The following is a 6151-nucleotide window of genomic DNA, read 5'->3' as shown; positions in this document are numbered from 1 at the left end:
TATGTATGTATGTATGTACACGTGTGTGTGTGTGTGTGTGTGTGTGTGTATATATGTGTATACACACACACACACACACACACACACATATATATATATATGACTCAACAAAGAGAAACAGAGAATCAAAATTATTATAATTTTTCTGTTAACGTGCCAGGGCTCAACTGGTATATACACAATTAGGTACATACACACTTGAAATATGGGTAGTCGTGACTGGCTGTTACGTTGTGTTACAGATGTGCCTTTTGGTAGGATTGTATTCTCTCATTTCTCTTCTGAATTGGAGTTTTTGGGTTGTTAGAGGTCACATGGGTTTGCAAAGTTTGAGTGAAAACAATTTCATAAATGGATCAACAGTCTGTGAAGAGCACTTAAGACACCTTTAAGTAGTAGTGTCACTGTTGCATTACACTCAGGTGGGGGCTGATCCTGACCAGCTTTTGCTGGTCTTCCCTTTGTTTTTAGGCATGGATTTTGAAATCCTGCTTTAAATTATTTTTATGGATTCTCATAGGTGGCAAGAAAAGCACTCAGGGCACACGTGCTGGGCAGAGGTTGGAATGCTAGGGAGAAGGGCCTGGAGAGGAGTGGGGAGCTGCACAGACAGGAGAGGGAGAGCTCCATCCCAAACACAGATATAACACAGGGGACGTACAAAATGTTCCATTTCCATCTTTTGATTTTAGCTGCCTTTAGGGAAACAAGACTCATTACATTCCTGATGAGTAAATAAGGATACATGGCTCCACCAGCATTTTCATTTGTCTTAAAGCAGCACATGGGACCTAGTATTGTGGTTAGTCACTCCATGCAAAAAAAGAGAACCTTATTTTTTATCTGATTTTTATTCCTTCACTTAGATATCAACTGGCCAGTCATTTAATTTGGCAAGGCTTTCAGGCAACATAAACCCTCCTTCAAACCTTGGCATGGGTATCCAAAATATCATCTGTACTTCCAACTTCCCTAGTAGATTGCATTAAAAAAAAAAAAAAAACAACAAAAAAACAACAAAAAAACGAGGCACCTGTCCTTACAAACCCTGTTTTGCTTATGCACTGTGGTGATCCCAATTGCAGCACAATTGCTGTTATTTTTTATTTCTGAATGAACAGATTCCTTGTGCTGATCTGTATGACCTGGCAGTGCCTTAGTGCCTTTTCAGGCCTCGGCTTTTCCACAAGTTCGTCAGTCATGATATGATAGTAGTTGGGGGATGTGATCATATCCACTGGGATCACATGGAAAATGTAAGTCAGTGAAATCCCAGACAACAATTGCTGGGATGATCTGGTCCTGGTCTGACAGAAGCCTTGCTGCTTTTTCAGTTCCATCATTGATCCCCTTTGTAAACCCATCAGGATCCTCACAATATCCTGTGATTTTAGATGAACACTAAGTTACCTTGGGTGCTCTGAGTCCCTGTGAGGATTCAGGAAGAGCTGCTGGGGAATCCCAGCAGAAGTGATACAGAAAAACTGAGCTGAGCAAGAGGAAGGGGAAAGGATATATTTGGAGTAGTGTTGGCCTGTTAAATATTCACTGATTAGTGAACCCTTATTTCATGTAAAAGGAATTGCAGAAGGAGTGTAATTGCAAGTTAAATGAGGATGCTGGAGGTCTCACTAAAGTTAATAAGAGAACGACTGACAGACTTTCAGGGTGGGGGTCTTGGGGGGGGCAAGGAAGGGAATGGTGTAGAGGAGTTAGAAGCCTTCATGTGGTAAACTCATGGGATTTGGGATTACGATTCTGAGACAACTGATCACTGATCAAAGGTGCTTCCTTGTCTTGCTTTCTACAGTCTGTCACTTTCTTCCATGCACAACTGGCTAAATATAGATTTATTGTATTTCCAATTCAGAAAAACGTGAGAAAAAATTTAAAAGTAAGAAGTGGAGAGGAAAATGTGACTTAGATATTTGTTCTCACAGAAATCTCAGGTTAGCCCATAATGACAGATGGAAGATGGATAGAATCTCCAGGTTTGCGTTATTTTTATAGTACTACCAATATCGGTAGCATAAATCTTTTTGTTCCAAAAAAGCCTTTAAACTCAATATAGCTGCAAACATTATGGAACATCCTGAAGAGCAGGAGGAGGAGAGGCAGATTTGCTGGCTGGTTGCATCTGTGGATGTAATGGACTTCTCTGGAGCCTTGGCCATAAGAACATCACTTTATAGCTGTCATAATATTTCTCAGTGGGTTCTCACAAGTTTCTCTAAAATAATATTAAAGGGTTTTGTCCCAGATCTAGAGCATGGATTTATCTGAGCTAGACTGGAATCTCATTTTATGTGGAATCTGTGCTCTGATTCATGCAACAGGACAGACTTCATGGCAGAAAATTACTGGGAAAGATCTTTTGGGGAATGTCTGGCTGTTGCTAGAGGACACGAAAAGAATGATACTTACGCAGCTAAGTTCAGAGCAAAAAGAAGGGAGGTTTATTTACTTGACCTCGCTTATATAGATTCTGGACAATGACCAGGGACTGGAGAATAAGGTTGCCACCTCTCCACCCCACTGGCTAGACTAGAAGTCCATCAATTGTCTCTCATTAGAGAGGAATATGAAAACAACTACTTTGTTTATGTTACAATCTGTGAAAAGACTCTACTACAAAAATACAAACAAATCAGAAGGCTAAAACTCAGAGCAATATCTGGCAGAACAAGATCTCATTAAATAAGAAATTATCAACTTCTCTTTCTTTCCCTCTAAAGGAATTATTCCTCTCTGAACCTGGCCCTAGTGAAATGGGTATAGATTTGAATACAGCTGATAAAAGTGAGTACTGTTTCATTTAAAAAGTCTCACAAAATTAAATATATTTCATATTGTTTGTTATTTTTTATTCATATAGTGTATGGACTAATTCTACTGAATCATAGCTGCAAGAAAACAAGAGATTTAACTGTAGGAAGAAAAAAAGTCAAGCACCATTTGATTTATGTGAAGAACGGCCCAGGATAAGAAGAACAAAGAAAATTAACATGAGGAAGGTAAATCTAGGAGAGCAAGAAGTTATATATGTCTTTCTGCAATGTAGGAAATTATATTTAGCAGTTAAACCAGAATTTTCGGTTCAACAGTAGGAGCTGAATTAGCAGTGTTTCCTGGAAACCTTTGGAAAGAAAGATACAGACAATTCTTTTTAGCAGTTTAGTTATGTCATTACCCCTTCAGGACACATAGTAAATGCTCCCAGAAACAGTCACCATTTTTCATATAGCTGACAAATAACACCCTCAGTTTGGCAAAAGAGCAGTGAAAAGGTGTCAGACGGGGTTTTTCAGACTTAGTATGAAGTAATTTTCTTGTAACATGAAGAATCATCTTTCTTAGACATCACACTCAGGCTACTATAAATAATTATTTTAACACATTTTCAAGCTTTCACTTCTTATGTACTCATGCAAAAATGATCTGTTTGAATGTGTGTATGCGAGGGGGAAATCTTCCTGGATCAGCGTAATTGTACAGAAGAGTGACAAGTAGATTTTAATGTATACGGCTCTGAGGAGACGTTTTCTGGTTTTTTTCCTGGAACTTTTCTGCTGTTTCTTGACTTCAGAGTGAGAATTGAATAGTAACTTCTGATGTGCATTCAACAGGAAGCTCTCAAATGTCAAATAACAAGCTCCTGCACAAAAAACTGCCCTGGCATTGTTGAATAATGTATATTAATGGTAGTGAAGAAAGCTTTGGTTAAAGCTGCCAGAGGCTTGTGGAACTTGCTTTCTTTCTCATTGTAAACATTGTTTTACAGGAATATTAATTACTTTTGTGAAACGTTCAGTATTTCTGTCTATTCAGATTCTGTTGTTTAAAAGACACCTACAGTGAACAAGGGTTGCCTGGGTGTTTGGCAGAGCGAATTGTCTCAGCATGATAAATCCTCTTTTCTTTGGCAGAGGTAAAGGAATTTAAAGCATGAGAAAATGTTCATTTCCCCTTCGGTTTCAATGACCTTTGAAATTGTTGTATTCTCTTTTAAATGCTTTCAACATGAACTCTGCCTTCAAAAAATCGGTTTTCTTCTCAGACCTCCTGTAAGAATTGAACAAGCACAGCATGATTGCAGCAGCTCCAAGGAGGGCACTGAGGCTCAGCAGCTCTGAGTTTGTACTTCAAATATAACAGGAATTTTCTGCCTACGAATGAAATGATGGCAAAGATGTAAATTATTCATCAAGGATATGTTATATCAGAGGTTGTGCAGTGCTGATCTGAAGCAGGAATGATCTGCTGCAAAGGCAAAATTCTTCACCTTAACTAATGAGGGAAAATAAAATTAAAAGAAACCCCAAGCTGTAGTTGGGTTGTATCAGATATCTTTCTGATATATCAGGCAATTTCTAGGCATTGGCCTCTGTTTGCCTACAATTAAGTCTGGGGTTAGAGCTGAGTATTAGGTTTTAGAAATCTAAAACTGAAAGCCCATGTAATTACCTGTTTCTCAAGAGCACCAGCATGGTGGTAGGAGCAGGGAGTTCCTTACCTCTCTTCCTTACAGTTCTTCACAGCATGGACTGCCAGCACTCACAGCTGCTGGGGCTGGGGATGTGAACTACTCCCCATATCCTCCCTGAGGGGTGACTGTGCTGAAGGTTGGGTCAAGGTCAAGCTTTGGCAAGATGAGCCTCTGTGGATTTCAAAAGCCCAAGGAGTTAAAAGAGGGCTGGCAGCTTTTCTGTTTAAATGATTCATCCCCCTTCTAGACTTCAAATTAATTTTATGGTTTGAATTAAAGTTAGATTATAAGTCAATGATTCAACTCTGTGGTGTTCAGTTTTAGGGAATTGCCTGGCACGGGCCTGCTGCTCTCATTTACTGTAGGGATTGATCAATATAATAAGTTACTAAGCATTTATTTGGGCTCACAGTCAGAGCTTCTGGTGTTGGAGCTCTGGTACCAACAGAGGTTGAAAAGAGGGCTGACAAAGCTCTTGCCTTCTGCATTATTATAGGAATTGATCTCCACAGTAAAACTCAGTTTGGGGTCTTCATGATATTAAAATTTATGGCTCACATTCAGTATATGCTTAGTAATAGCATCTCAGTGTACTTCATTGAAGTTCAATTTATATATTTCAGTTTCAGTCTAAATTTTCAGAGTTTTGTGTACTTCAGTTGCTTCACACGTTACTGTAGTGATTGGCCTTGTTGAGGTTAGCCTAAGAATGTGGGCTGGAGTCAATATTTAGACTTTTACAGCCCAAAAAATGTCAGCAGACATGATCCACTGCCATGTATTTTACTTTTATAGAGAGATTCATCTTTGCTTGTAAGGAATATTGTATTTAACTATTCAGCAGATCAGTATATACATTATCTGGGGATTGCAGAGATAGGATCAGAGTTAGGAGAAATCTAATCTGGTACTTAAGATCAGGGTTAGATTTCAAATTAGGATAATGAAATTCAGAGCCCTCTTTTGTATAGGTTTTTGGCCGTTGACGTCTCTAGGATTTAACTGGGGATTGCCTTTGTGTTTAGAGACTGAAGTCTGAGAACTGGTTTTCTGGTATAGTTTACAGAGCTATAATTTGTACTAATTTGTACTGATGTCAACCTTTGGCTGTAAATATGTGATATTTAAATATTTAATAATATTTTTTACTGCACAGATGGGTATGCTATAGTCTGGTTTAGCATTTAGGAAACTACAGTGTCAGAAACCCATCTTATTGATTGTTTTTATTGGTATTACTTATCCTATCAGGGCTTAGACTAAACCCATCACAGCCTTAATAACAGCCAGGGAGCAAATCTTCTTGTAATGATCCCAGAAAGAGTAAACAGAAGCATCTCTCCATCCCAGCTCACTCACCCCCATATAGAATAGATGAACATGATGCATGTCTAGGAGAGGATGTGGGCTATCAACTGCTGTACTCTAGGACATGTTTAATCACCAGTCACCCACAGGAAAAGACACCTTTCTCTTCCCCAAGGCACAGCATGGGAGTGCAGGTGCATCTGACAGGCTTTTGCACCTTCACTGGCATGACTGTCAGGGTGAAGGAACACCAAAGTCTGGCAACTGTTTCCTGTATTTTCTGTAACTGACACCTGAGAATGAGTCAGTGTCACCAAACATGGTCTGCTCTGTTTCTGTCACAGTGTCCTCTGTGCT

Source organism: Hirundo rustica, chromosome 9 (genome assembly GCF_015227805.2).
Source record: "Hirundo rustica isolate bHirRus1 chromosome 9, bHirRus1.pri.v3, whole genome shotgun sequence".
In the NCBI taxonomy this organism is placed as follows: Eukaryota; Metazoa; Chordata; class Aves; order Passeriformes; family Hirundinidae; genus Hirundo; species Hirundo rustica.
The sequence above is the reverse complement of the archived record's forward strand: the minus strand, read 5'-3'. Positions refer to the sequence as shown.